The sequence below is a fragment of the Aquila chrysaetos genome, chromosome 2 (assembly GCF_900496995.4).
Source record: "Aquila chrysaetos chrysaetos chromosome 2, bAquChr1.4, whole genome shotgun sequence".
Taxonomy (NCBI): Eukaryota; Metazoa; Chordata; class Aves; order Accipitriformes; family Accipitridae; genus Aquila; species Aquila chrysaetos.
Genome location: NC_044005.1, coordinates 8,248,577 through 8,260,864, shown reverse-complemented (window position 1 = coordinate 8,260,864; position 12,288 = coordinate 8,248,577).

Sequence of the window (12,288 nt, the reverse complement as noted above, 5' to 3'; positions counted from 1 at the left end):
TCTGAAGAAAAGAAATTGGGACTGTCTTACAATAGAAGCATATGTGCTCTTTTCCAACAAAAGCTCTTTTCCACCATTACACATGTCTGTGATTTTGAAGAACAGATGCTGAAGGAGCATTTGTTAGCTGTCCACACAAATAGCCTGAGTGGGCAGTCAACCCCAGCTATTTTCTTTTCATCAGGATACGAATCAATGCATGCCTCACGACCAGCATTCAGGACCAAAGCTCCTAGTTTTGTATCTTCTTGTTCAGAAGATAACACATACTAATTGGAAATATGCAGATTTTTTATTAAATTGCTAAATCTGCACCAACAGTAGCATGCAACTGTCCATTTCAGAGTAAAACTATATTTCAAACACTACAGACTCAGGCAAGAATGCAGCATTACTGGATAGCTCTCAATCTTGATTACAACAGTATAAATTTGAGGCAGATTCTCTCATATGGTCAATTAATCCAGATTGACACTAAAACAACTGACAGCCCAAGAGCCATGGCATGTCTTTATAATGCTAGTTTAATTATGATCAGCTTTGTTGTCTAAAAATACTCACTGTGTAACTCCATATAATAGCAACATGTAAATTTATTGTGGTATTATTTCTTAGTGTTTTCATTTGTGGTCTCCCAAGATACAAGTAGTAAAAGAAAGCATCAGTTCCTAGTGGTTAGAGACACAAACAGAAGATCTGCTGTCTAGTTTCAGGTCTGCTGCTGACCTTTTGAATAACACAAGTCATGCCTCTCTCTCATTTGCCTGCTGTACAAGGAGAGCCAACCCTCCTCTGTTTAGCACATATCTATTATTAAGGATATACAACAGGAATGAAAATACATTTAACTGAAGACTTGACTAAAGAGATTGGGTATGAGATGAACTTCTCCTGAGGTGTCTAATGATATCTCATTAGAATAGCTACCATGCCCCCACCTAGCCAGTCTCTTCTGAAGTTAATACCTATGGACAAATGACAGGTTTTCTTTTCATGTATTTGCCCATTTCCTGAACTGTCTTTTCACTTCCAGCACTTTCCGTTTCTCATCACAGTGTTTAATTCCATCAGTAAAGTCATTGAGTCATTTCATTATTCACTTCCTTTCACATTAATGTAGATGATGCAGCAAACCTCCATGCTAACCCCGCTCCCCAACTTGGTGTAGCACCTCTCAAAGAGACAAGAAGTTCCTGCAGAAATCTCACTCCAGCATTTCTGATTTGGCACATTTAGGTGAGTTCAACTACTGGCTTGTGTAACAAAAGCAAATAAAATCCCTTGACGCAAGCAAAGTTAGAGGCCATACAGGCATTTCTGAGGCATTGTCCAGCAGTTAGTTTACATTACATTAAGTGTTATAAAAGCACAAATACTTGTTGGCCATGGAGCTTATGTTACGATATCCCTATAGGGTACATGAAACGTGGGTGCATGGCATCCTGAGCAAGTGACTCCCACTGGAGGAATGAGTGTCTACTTTTGAAAACATTACTTTCTATTTCAGTTTGAGGACAGCTTTGCTGGGTTTCGTTGTTGTTGCTATAGCTGACTGATCCTATACTCTGGTGATATATTATTCTCCCTCGCCTGCCTTCACCAATCACTGTATGTCTGTCAAAAGTGTTAAAATCAGTTGGCACAGTTGCATCATGAGTGGGAACAAGCCAGGTCTTTTGGAAATCCTATGAATTTTCATAGCACGAACAAGTTATCTACAGAACCTGGCTGAAATTTTACTGCTCTTCAAGACATTAAAAAAATCAGTCAGCACTTAACAGGTATGAATTATTGAGGCTGGAGGTAAAAAAACCCACCCAATAACAAAAAAGCAGTCAGTCACAGAGGACAATTGTGAATTCTGCAAAAGCAACCGGAACATTTAATAGACTTTCTAAAAGCCCCGAATGAAGTCACAAAGTCCTCAGACATTGAATTAAAATATCCACAATAGCCTGTTCCGAAATGGAGCCTGGGATGTTTTAGAAGTTGAATAAATGGCAGACTTCGTACTCAGTGCCAAGACTTCAATTCCAACTTTTAGTTGCTTCACTTCAATATTGTCTAAACTTAGTCTTTTTCTGTGTGTTGAGATTTAGAAATGATATTGCTGTGCTGGCAAGAACTGTTATTAGGTGCTGAAAAATTCAATCATGCAGAAGGGAGTGGGGTGGGGGGAAATGTATGCCAGGTTATTTATTATCTCTCTATAGGAGCCCTGTATTTTGTCAAGGCAGCATCCTAAGGAAAATTTCGTTGTAGTTATAAAGACAAGACAACAATGGAAAATCCAGTTAAATATCTGGAAAGTCTGATAGTAGCTCTTTATTCAGTCTAGTTTAATTCAGCTACATATCTTCAATATATGCCTATCTAATTAAGAATTGGTGAACAGCTATTAATAGAAATGTATCTTGGATGCTAATAATGTGGGCTTTATGCCCCTGCCTAGCAAAGTCGATATGTTAGAAGTAATAGGAGCATTAGTGTTAGAGAGCTGCCATGCTTGCAAAGGCGGGTGAGTAACTCCATGTGGGTAGGATCTTCCTATTCAAGAGCCCCTGTAAGCATTAACGGTGCCCCTCTGCCTACATGATGCAAAGGATTATCATTTATAGTTCCCAAGTGGTTCAAAGGCTGACTGGTCTTCAAAAAACACAGATGGGAAGGAGTTGATCCAGAAAGAGAAGCAGTTTGTGAAACAGCATCTAATAGCTATCGTCTCCTCCACCGCTACACATAACCCTCTCTAGCTGTTACAGCCCTTCGAGCTCAGTTCTAGAAGAAATAAATACAGTCACAGCCTCTATCAGAGAAAGCCGAGCAGAGACTAAGCACGTTGTAGGCATCCTGGGGACTGGAGGCATCCTGTGCAGAGGCAGATTCTAAGGCACTGCCAAAAATGTTGAGTGCAGCAGACGTGGCTACCAGTCCAGTCAGGATGGAGAGAGAATGTCTTCTCAGGTCTGGTACCACAGCCTGGTGCTGCAAAAACACAGTATCTTCCATGTTAGAAGGAAGATGAGAAGGAAGATGGTCATCACAAAGTTTTAATGGATTTTCCTGTCATCATGTGCTAGACTTACATCTCCGTGATTAGACAGATACCATGAAGGGAGGAAGGGGACTCGGTGAGACTAAATTATTAGGTCAGCTGAACAGAAAACCACACTCAACACGGACTAAAAACCCTAATTCCTTTCTCCGTGTTAGTTATCTATATCTAAGACATCTGAACCTGCCTTTCTGTTCTGTGGCTTTGATATTTTTGCTGTTTTTACAGAAAATATCACAAATGACAATGGAATCAAAACAAGTCCAAAAAGGCTGCTTGTTCAAGTTTTACAACAAGTGCTTTTTTGACAAAATCGGGAAATTTTACAGGAAGGTATCGAATTCCATGAGTCCTTTCAGTAGGAAATTGCATTTCACTGTGATACATTTAAATCATTTTGTTTCAATAGAATAATTTTAGCTACTATTATGACAAGCAGAAATAAGAGCAAAATGTTCTAAATTACCATTACGAAGCATTTCAAGAAAGTAATTTCAATGTTTCAGGAACAAAAAATTTCCCAAACTTCAGATGGTATTTAATTTGACTTCTAGTGCTGGTTTGAAAATAAAATTGTAAGTTTCCTGCAGAATGAAAATTCCATTTTCTGACCAGCCACCTTCAGTAATAGAATTTCAAATGTAATTCAGAGGAATATAATAGGCCTATTTTCATACACTGCTATGGGGCACTGCTCCAGTTGTTTCTTGGCCTATTACCTTACCAGAACCTCCTCCTCTTCCTGCAGGGCAAGCACCAAGGAATATTTCATAGGCAACAGCAGTGAGCTGCACGCAGCACATTCAGCCTGCAATAATAGCCAGGAGAGGTCTTGGTCACTTCAAGATGTTACAAAGCCAGGTTCAGGCAAATCTAATAAACCAAAGAAAAGCAAACCTATTTCAGAAAGCACTAGAAGGGAAGAAAAGGAGATAGAGTTAAGGGAACCTATTTACCCATGGCAGACTTCAGTGGGTCTTGCACAAAATTTGCAGAGACAGAATGGGTCACAAATGGTTTGTCCCTGTGTTTCATAACTTAAATAGTCTCATATCCTCCACTAATTTATTTTTTTTTTAAGTAATTTGTGTCTGAGAAAGAGGGGAGGGAGACACCCCTAAGAATTTTAGTTTGTGTGCAGAGGCACCCCCTTTACTCACTTGGTGTGCATTTCCTTCCTAACCAGACCCTGCTTTTCTGGGAGGGTGAGCACCTTATGGGAAAGCACTTTGGAAAGGTCTTTTTCTGCAGAAAACAGACAAGACGACAGGTATTTCTGTGGTTCCTTCTGGCCTGCACAAGCTCACCACCCCCACCGGGGCAGTGGGAGCAACGGAGATGAAGCATCCTGGGGGATTCACACGAAGAGGTTTATTTAAGGAATCGCTTCCTCTCCAACACACTCAAGGGCTTGCACACTCTGAGGGCATATAAATATTATCTTTTTTTCCCTTACTGATAAATTTCACATCTCAGAATAGTGCTTTCTCAGCTGTGGGATAATATGGAGGGTTCCAGAGGTGAGCATTGCACACTGCAAAAATCTTGAGCAAATTTACCCAAGAGAAAGCAGAGAAGGCAGCATGCACATGCAGAGGCTGTGATGCACAGCTCTGCGCTGGGGCAGCAGCAGGGCATGTTGTTCCACTCCAGCCACCAGGCATCATGAGAAAACCAACTGGATTCAAATGGGATAGGATCCAAATAGGTCCTCTTGGTGCCCTGCACAGCCCTGTGCAGGGAGAGATGTACAACAGGGAGGTCTAGGCTTCTCCTCTACTTTCTCTGCTAGCCCATGGTATAAAAGCCAAAAAGTGCTGTTTGATGACTTCTGCCAGCTCCAGAGAGACCCCAATGTGTTGCCTGGTCCCTCAAGTGGGATGCATGCCATGAAATCACAACGATACCCTTTGGGGGGACCAGAGAGGTTGTTAGCAGCCAAGAGGCTGCTAATGTGACCTTTACCAGCACACACGGTGTCCTTCTGTCCCATCCTGCCTCCCTATCAAACCACCCTTTCCATGCAGCGAGGGGCAATGTCCTTCAGCCTGACCCTTCGAGATCCTTGCACTGGCAGCAAAATCCACGTGGTTGTCTAAGGCATCACAAGTTACATCTGAGTTAAAATGGGTAGGAAATGGGGGGGGGGGGGGGGGGGGGGGGGGGCAAGTTAAAGGGTCTGAAAGAGGCCACAAGCATGAACCTGGGGATGGCAGAAAAGAACAAATGGCCGAATACCTTTTTGGAGAGATTGTGGAGATGGCTGCGCTGCACCAAATGCTGCTTTCAGCAGAGGGGCCCATTGCCAGGATGTGACCAGGGCGTGCATCTGAGCGGTTCTGAGTCCTGTCTGTGCCTTTCCTGGTGTGAAAGACATACTCCTTCTGCAGGCTGTGCAATAGGGACAGATTTCATTTGCTTTTCATAGGCATCTGTCCTGAATATCAGTCAGAATGCGGAGATACGACGTTGACAAGCCAACCATCAGCAGGATTCTATTTCCTAGCCTCTCTTTAATTGCAGTGTTAACTTGTCGAATACCACAATATTGCTTTCCCATGACCTTTGCTGTTACCCAGAGACTTCAGGGCAAGTTGGATTGCTTCTCATGTTCAGCAGCAGCTGTGGGGAGCAGCCGATTGCATTAGGCAATCTGCAACCAGAGGGACTGACTCAAAAGCACTAACTGAAGTGTGAAATTTGTCTTCCCCTCTCCTCTTAATCAGCCCTTCACATTTAAAACCCCTGTATCTACTTTGATGCCTCCATGGAGGCGGGGGGGCTGGGGTGGGGAATAGCTGAGTGAATACAAATTATGGCATATTCATTAATTATGAATACTCATTAAGTGGGCTCGCTAATACTAATGTGCTCCTGTTTGGGAGGGTCTCAGCAGCATGACAGAAAGGTCTTTAAGGAGCAGCATTATTTTTAGGGGAAAAAGTATCTGGGAGAAATGAACGGTTGTCTGAAAGGCCAGAACATGTCATACACATCCAGACCCTGCTGGGAGATTTTCTTCCAGGGGATATGTGTATCTTCCATGTCCATTAGGTCAAACTCTGGTCTGTTTGTATTCCCCGCTGATGCTTCATGTCTTAAGCATGCAAGCACACATAAAGCTAGCACTGTTTCAGGCCATGCAACAGTGATGATTCAAAGAAAATCTTTTCTGTGGTCATATCACAGCTCTGCTGGCTTTTGTGTGCATTCTGGGGGGGGGGGGCAGTTCACAAAATGAAAAGATCATCCCAAAGAAAATTTAAATTTTCACCTAAGCCACAGTCAAAAATCCTTTTGAAATAATTGGAATTATTTTATTCAGCATTACTGATCTGCCCTTTTATCTCATGCTTTACAAGAAAAAATCCACACATTGGGAATATTAACAATGCCAGACAATAAAAGGCAGAAAAAAAACCCAGAGAAATTAATGGCTTCTAACCTTCCAAAGGGCTTTAACCCTTCCAAAACCACTTTATCTTGACATATGAATGTGGCTGCCCTCTTCACACATTCCTCAAGGAGAGGCTGCCAGAGCCAGACATAGCCTGTGTCTGCTACACCACCCCTTGTCACCTCACTGCAACTTTACGCTTCATCTCTACCATGGAAGAAAATAATCACATTTTCCACAATTATAATGAAATAGTCTGAGTTCAGAGCACTTCACAAGCAAACTGCTAGGTATTACCTACACTGCATTAATAGGGCAGTACAGACAGAAAGGCAGGGCTCCACGCCAAAAGTAATGTGTAAGCTAGTGATGGGACTGGAGAAGGACACCCACCCACAACCCTCCAAGCCTAAGCTGCCATCAGCCTTCCAGGGCTAGTGTCCCCAGCCTGTCCCTGCAGTGGGGCAGGTGGTGACTGGGAGCATGGGGAAGTGCTGACTTGGGTTGCCTGGTCCCAATTTCCTTTTCAGGCTCTGGACTAACATACAAAGGAGAAGTACAGCCAAGCCAAGCCAAACTCTCTTGGCAGAAGCGCAACGAATATTCTTTTATCAATAACAAGTTGCAACATTTTCAAAATATTTCCCTTGGAGGCTTTTCATATGCTGTGATCAGTGCTGCCTGTTGGAGATCTGGGGTTGATTTTGGGGCTGGATAGGTTTCTTTTAAAAAAGCAAGAGGTAGGTAAAGAACTACCATGGTGATGGAAACATAAGATCTGTCTTATAGTTACACCAGGATACACACAGCAAAACACCTGATATCATTATAACACTTCGTCTTCTTTGAAGTTTATCAATGTCTTTTAGGCAGAAGTTCAAACGCTGGCATGGTCCCTTCAGCACTTCAGTATGCCCAAATACAGAAGAAGAATACCAAGTGTTTAACCAGTCTCGGTCCTTCAAATGAGCGCTAAATCCTGCTTGTGCTACACGGTCATTCAGGAGTTCATGGATCTTCTTGTCCTCACGACATGATTTCACTCATCCTTTGGCTACTTATCCTTGTACCCACAGCTACGCAGTATATGTCACTCCTAAAAATGGTGGCACTTCAGTGGTGTAGGTTATTTATAACTTGGGAGATGCCTCTGGATCCTTCAGCACAAAAGGCAGAGGAATCTGAGGCTCCTGTCTTCATTGCCCTTTGAACCAGCTCATGTATACTTAGCAAACACAGGGTAATCTTCAAATATTTCAGTCTCGGGGCCACACAAGCGGGATGAGTTTGTGCAACAAGATCAGTAAAACGTACCCACCAGGTCTGAAAACTTTGGCTCAATTAGAGGGAAATAAACTCTCCCAGTTCAGTCTCTGATAAAAAGCAGGCTCCTTTATAACCTTCCCTGAGTGTTATGATAATCAACACCACAGCTCAGCTGTTAGTCTGTGATCAGGAGCTGTTCGGGATGGGAACGGCAGAGGATACTTCACGCCAAGGGATCAACACATCTATCTGGGGCAGTCGCAACACAGCCTACCAGTCCTATGTCTGGCTCATATCCATGCTACTCATTCCTTGCTCTCATAAGAATGGAGCTCCATCTGCAAGCTTAAAAAAGGAAAAAACAAGCAAACTTTTCTCCCTCCATCAAATTCTGTCTAAGCAGACAGCTTTCGAAAGGCTCAGCATTTTCTGAGTTGCAGGTTCCCTTCATGTTTCTCTCAAAGCGGTTGCCCACAGTCATCAGATCCGTTTGAAAACCTTCACCTCCACCACTAGGAAATTAGATGCACAATTGCATTTCTCCAGGGTTTCAGAATGGTCTCCCTGGCTCACAAAACAGATCACGAAAGAGGCAGGTTTATGTCAGAAATGCAGACAAATAAATGGTAGCTCGCAGTGCGAGGATTTGTTTATTTAGCAAAGACTCAGAATGAAAAAGGAAGACTTGAAAGGAAAGGGAAAATGTGATACTTATTTTGTCCACCACATGGAACTTCTTTTCTTAATCCTTCAGCCATTTGAATATGACTGCTCCTGGAGGCTGCCAAGATCAGAGAGACGAAAGGGCAATCCTTCATGTAAGCACTAGCCCTCCACTTTTAAAGCTCCCTGTGCACTCTTTCAACTTATGCCCCCAATTATATTTTTTTTTTTAACATTGGAAAATGCTTTAGGACAGCAGGTACCTATCTCGCTCATGTAGACTTCACATGTCATCGCCAGCTTTCCCTGCGGCTGTCCTCTACCACTTTAAAACCTTGCCTTTCTGTGAAGGTTAGCATAATAGTAATGTATCCCAAAGGGGAAAAGGTGGGAAGACAGAGGAGGTGCAGTCCTCTGGGACATGCTAGCTATATCCCAGCCTGACCTCTGACAGGTCCGTGCCCTGAGGTACTTGGTCTAACTGCAACACTTCTGCTACAGGAGGAGCAGTCAAGTTGGGTGCGCACCTATATCAGGGCTGCGTGCTGCAAACCTCTGGTCCTTCACCATTGAGGTTCTGCTGGCTGCAGCCCGAGCCAAAAGGTGCTGCCGGGCTTGATGACTTGAACTCCAGGTGGGGCTGGCAGAGCTGGAGAGAGGAGGTAGTAAGGGCCACCCAGCCTCCAAGCAACTGTGGCTGTGGTGATTGAAGATAGAGCAGTGAATCCCAACGGAAAGGATGAAGGGACAGTAGCAGACCGTGCGGGGTAGGTTGGTTGCTTGGTTTTTTTCAGGATGGGAACACATGAAGCCATATTATTCCTGTATAAAATGTGTGGATAGCTGGTGCACGTGGCCTGGCTTCCAAACTGCTCTGAAGATGATGACACTGTGAGGTCCATGCCACCTGTCAAGGAGACCCCGTGCTTAACTTGAGTGATGAATCCCATGCTAAAAAACTCAGCTGAAGTTCATCTAGTCCCACATCCATCCTGCTTGTGATTTGAGGATGAAGCTAATAAGCCAGGCCTACCGTAAAGGGCAGCTAGCATCTTCTGATGAAGGCTAGATAGTTCACAAAAGACCCAGGGAGTGAGCTTCTGTACCTTGGGTTACCCAATATTGGAGTCTGTGTAGGAAACCAGAAGGTAATAAAGATACACCATTTAAAAATTCATATCTGCATAATGAGTCCTGCAACTGCTTTCTTTACCCAGAATCAGACAGGCCCATATGACTGGTGAAAGCATTTAAAGCAATAAGGCGGCACTGTTTCCTCCAAGTTGTTCACATAGACATTAACACTGCAGAGAGAGTTTGCAAATCATCACGTCCCACTGCAGAGCAGCTCGCACAGCACAGTGCGTTGCACGGGCTGCCATCTTGGTCACCCTTATTAAAAAATAAATCATGTACAGAAAGGGAGGAGCAGCTTTGTGCTGCTCTGTAAGGGCTCCTGATTAAGCACGCTGCTGTTTTTAATGACCCTCAAATCTGGCATTTTAATGCCTGGCAGGAGTGCGGTGCTTGATTTTACAGTATCAAGGTCACATGAAAAACAGATTCAAATGATTAATTTTATCAATATAACCTTTTGTTTCTCATTTCTTTGTAGAAAACTGAAGGGTTTAAGGCGCAGAGAAGAGACAAAACTATCCTGGTATGTCCTCATTACCTCATCACAGATCTTACACTCATGGTCTAGTCACAGCCAGCGACTACAAAATACACATCTTTACCTGTGGATGGAGAAGGACTAACGAGAATATTTTGAAATGGGAAGGAGAAAGTTTAGTGCCTGTATCATTCCCTTAGCCTTTGTTTCTCCATCGCTATCTGGTAGGACTTGTGCTGGTCCATCCTGACTTGCTACCTGCTAGAAACCCCAAAGAACTGGGAAGATGTAATTCTTACTGCTTTTAGTGCTCACCCTCCTGCCACCTGAATAAAATGCCAGGGATAAGCTTCATCTGGACATGAGGCAAAGGAGGGGAAGGCAATAGCCGGTCTAGTGTCTCTCATCCCCCTTCACATACAAGAGCACTCAGCTAAGCCTTCAGGAGGGGCAGACATAGGATGCCCTTAGAGGACCTTTTCACCCAGCAGGGCCCCTCGAGGGACATGGGAAGAGAAGGAGAAATGCGTAGGGCATTTCTGTTAGCAGGATAGCAGCAGTAAAGCTAGAGGGACTGCTCTCTGAATACAAATTCACAGCAGCGAAAATGTCTTAATTCCCACTGCCCCACAGCCTTTCCTCTCTGGTGGTACAGCCTTACCATGTGGTATCTAATATACCTTTAGATTATAAGGTCAGGAGGAAATACTGCTATTAGCTAGTCTGACTTTCCGTGTAATGTAGAACCGAGAACTTCCCAGGATTTCTCCCCATTTCAAGTCCAGTGCCATTTTGAAAAATACCTAATTTCATTTTAAGAGATGCCAGCAACAGACAACTGACAAGAATGCTTTGCATTTGCTCCAGTGATTATTTGCCATTGCCATGAAAAACACAGTCTGTTTCTAGTCTGGTTTTGGCTTGACTTGAATTTCCAGTGCCTGCATACAAGACTATGAAAAGGAAGTGCAAGTTTAGCAAAGATGCACATATCATGATTGCCTTAATGTGTATCTACAGCATAAGGAAAAGCTCTTTCAAGCTGGGCTTGTAACCTGTTTTTCTCAAAGACCATGCGTACCAGCCCTTCATAATGAATTCACCAAGAAGTAACACCCAAGTGGCATTTTATACTCTCTATTTAGATCAGTCACTGTAGTAAAGATTCCCTTTAAAGACCTCGTTCACAGAGGTTATTGCAGATGTCTGAACTTCAAATACCATGACCTACCCATTAAAATTATAACTTCAGTGTATGTTCAATAAGGGCTAACAGTGCTTTAGGTTCAGTGAAGTCCGCGAGTTTTATTGCATTTTTCAAATACTAATTCCAGGTATTTTGTTCATATTTTTTTTTAATTTGAACCCATCTTGTTCTAGATAAGAATATTAAAAATACAGCTTTGTGATACTTTTCTCTCACCTTCCAACCTGTGTTAGTAACTCAGGTTACAGTAAACCCAAAGTGTCAGTTTTGGACTATCTGGGAAGATGGAGTAGATGCAATTACTTGCGTTGTTTAAAACATGATTGATCTAATGCTGTCACAGGAGAACTCATGCCGAATTCTGATGGCACAGACTTTGCTGAAGTGAACCTAAAGTGTCGTTCTGTGACTAAGACACATAATGAAAGCCAGAATAATTTTTTTTCAGCTTAGGTCAAAGATCCCTGATGCCTCATGGAAAATTCTGAAACATGCTTGGAGATGATTTTGCTGACATATCATTTTCTATATTTTTCTGTCTATTTTAAGCACAATCCTGTGCTCTCTTTGCCATTGATAGCCTACATACTTATGCAATATCCTGGGCTATGCATCCTGATACTTGGATGAACAGAGGATCTTTCCAAGATTCAGACCTCATCTGCTACCACTGAGTATTTAACCAGAATTGTGATCTTTTGCTAGACATGTAATTAGGAGACCTGTCTGGAATTTTGGGGGAGGGAGATAAAATTACTTTTATTGTTCATCAAAAACTGACTGAAATCAAACTCTTTCAGGGAAATAAATAAACTGATTTTGATTAAAACCTTGGTTGGGCAATGTTTATTAACATCAGCGCAGAATTAATGATTCAAATGAGACACAAAGTTTCACCCAACCCAAACAGGAAAGGGGCAGTTAACAAGATTATTCTTCCTCAATATGAGTGTGCCAGTAGGTGTATGAGGTTTCAGTAGAGACTATGAACCCAAATCTCCTGCAATCTAGGCAAATGTTCTCACAACCAAGCACTTGGCTAATGGTGACAGTCTGTCTCATTTCAACATTTCTCCTGCTGGATC